At 46.5% G+C, this 2,225-nt stretch overlaps 1 pseudogene; it reads left to right on the plus strand.

Moving 5' to 3' along the window:
- Positions 1 to 346: 346 nt before the first annotated feature.
- On the plus strand, positions 347 to 464 carry LOC124607604 (annotated as a pseudogene).
- Positions 465 to 2,225: the final 1,761 nt, after the last annotated feature.

Genomic DNA, 2,225 nt, shown 5'->3' on the forward strand with positions numbered 1-2,225 from the left:
CTCTTGCAGAAATGCTATTTTTCTGTTGGTTTGTGCGTTGTTATATTAAGTTCTCACGATGTCTCTTCCGAACGTATCTTTAATGCAAGCTGTACAACTAGTGAACAAAGGACTGAACAGTTATTACAGGCACTGCAAGGAATTGTGGCAGAACCATGACCGCCACCCCTGCCTGTTCATTTGGAAACAGCTCAAAAAACGGTTCAAGCGCCTAAGCTGAGAGAGTTTCTAGGGCAAAACGAAGACTGGGCTCATTATATAGCGCAGTTGACGGCGGATTTCAACGCCTGCGGCATAACACGTAAGCAGTGTAGTTACCATTTTCTCCCAACCGCAGGTTCAGTTGGCCAACGTCCTTGCCGCAGTGGTAACACCGGTTCCCGTCAGATCACCGAAGTTAAACGCCGTCGGGCTGGGCTAGCACTTGGATGGGCGACCATCCGGTCTGCCGAGAGCTGTTGGCAAGCGGGGTGCACTCAGCCCTTGTGTGGCAAGCTGAGGAGCTACTTGATTGAGAAGTAGCGGCTCCGGTCTCGGAAACTGACATACGGCCGAGAGAACGGTGTGCTGACCACACGCCCCTCCATATCAGCATCCAGTGACGCCTGTGGTCTGAGGATGACACGGCGGCCGGTCAGTACCGTTGGGCCTTCATGGCCTGTTCGGGAGGAGAGAGAGCAGGTTCAGATGCATTTCAGTTGGTAGTAAAACTGTTTCCAAATCGCCAAACTCGTGAGGTCACCCTACGGCGAGTTAATTGATAAACTGTCAAATAATTTTAAATCACAAGTGCATCCAGCGGCTGCTCTTTATAAGTTTTTCAGATTAAAACAGCAGCCGGGACAGTTATACAAACAGTGGGTAACAGGACTTTAAGTGTTACAAGATAACGTCAGTCCCAGTGTTCATGTGAGTTAAGTTGCAGTGACATTACAGTAAGAGATGCGATTACTCAGAACGTGTCTAATTGCCGTATTAGCGCTGCCATACAAAAGCATCCAAAACCTAACCTCAGTACAGTATTGCCAGTTATTGAGTCACAGGACATTGTCAATGTAAATAAGCACGATTTTCAAGCATTTGCAATATCTGTTGTCAATAATTAGGCAGCTCAGGAACCAACCCCTCGTCCCCCCCCCCCCCCCCCCCCCGCCACACCCACCCCTCCTCCCGCTAAGATCAGACTCAGACGTCGGCCGGCGTCTAGGTCTAGGTGTAGGTCATGTGCGAACCAGTCGCAGGTCGCACTGTCAGGCCGCTGTGCAGCCAGCACAATCGCTAAGTCCTGCCCGCGTTGCTTTCAAACACATAATAGGGTACAGAGCCCGTAATGCAAAGCATGTGGCAAACGAGGCCACATACAGTCGGTATGTTTAAGTATAGATGGTGTTAGAAAGCTTTCACATACAACGTCATACAGTGATTGTGTTGAGGTGTATGTTGTGTTTCTAGGACACAAACTCTGAACTTATCAATCAGCAATCCAATAATTTGTACGTACAGTTGCGTGTGTTCAACAAGTCTGTTTTTTTCGAGTTAGACACTGGTGCTACTGTTACGCCGCTCAACCGCTCTATGTATGAAGGGTTAGGTAGCCTACAGCTTCAGCAATCACGTAGCTCGTTGTTAGCATACAATGGACAACCTATTCGACTTCTTAGACTGTGGTACTACTAAAACTGTTGTTTCGCGTGTTATGCTCTCACGAGTCTACTTACGTTTTTAGCTTGGATACCTTTCAGCTTTTCGGATTGTCGGTTGACTGGAAGCTGTTACGAATTATTCATATGGGTTTCTGGCCAATATTGATGGATATAAATGCATTATATGACAAATGGTAGTTTAGGCAAAGCCCAAGGGTTCGAGTCCCTCACACTGAAAAACAATGCGCAGTCCAAGTTTCCTGTCCCTTAACCATTGCGGTTCGGGTTGCAACAGAGTTGCTGCGGTTAGAGAACAGTGATGTCATCAAACCAGTGTCAGCCAGCCAATGATTTTCTGATACAGAGCATTCGTTTTAATTAGATGGGTGTGAAAGTGAAGTTTATTTCAAATTACATCGCAGTTAAATGGAATGCAGCAACACGGCCAAAAAGGAAGTGATGTTAATACTCCGAAGGTGCAAGTATCAACTTTAGACTTTAATTTAAGCAAAAGAAACAGGGTTATAATGCAAAGAGATTTTCAGTTTTCTACGTTGCAGATGTCGAAGCCATGTGTAGGTC

This window comes from Schistocerca americana, chromosome 3, assembly GCF_021461395.2.
Source record: "Schistocerca americana isolate TAMUIC-IGC-003095 chromosome 3, iqSchAmer2.1, whole genome shotgun sequence".
Taxonomy (NCBI): Eukaryota; Metazoa; Arthropoda; class Insecta; order Orthoptera; family Acrididae; genus Schistocerca; species Schistocerca americana.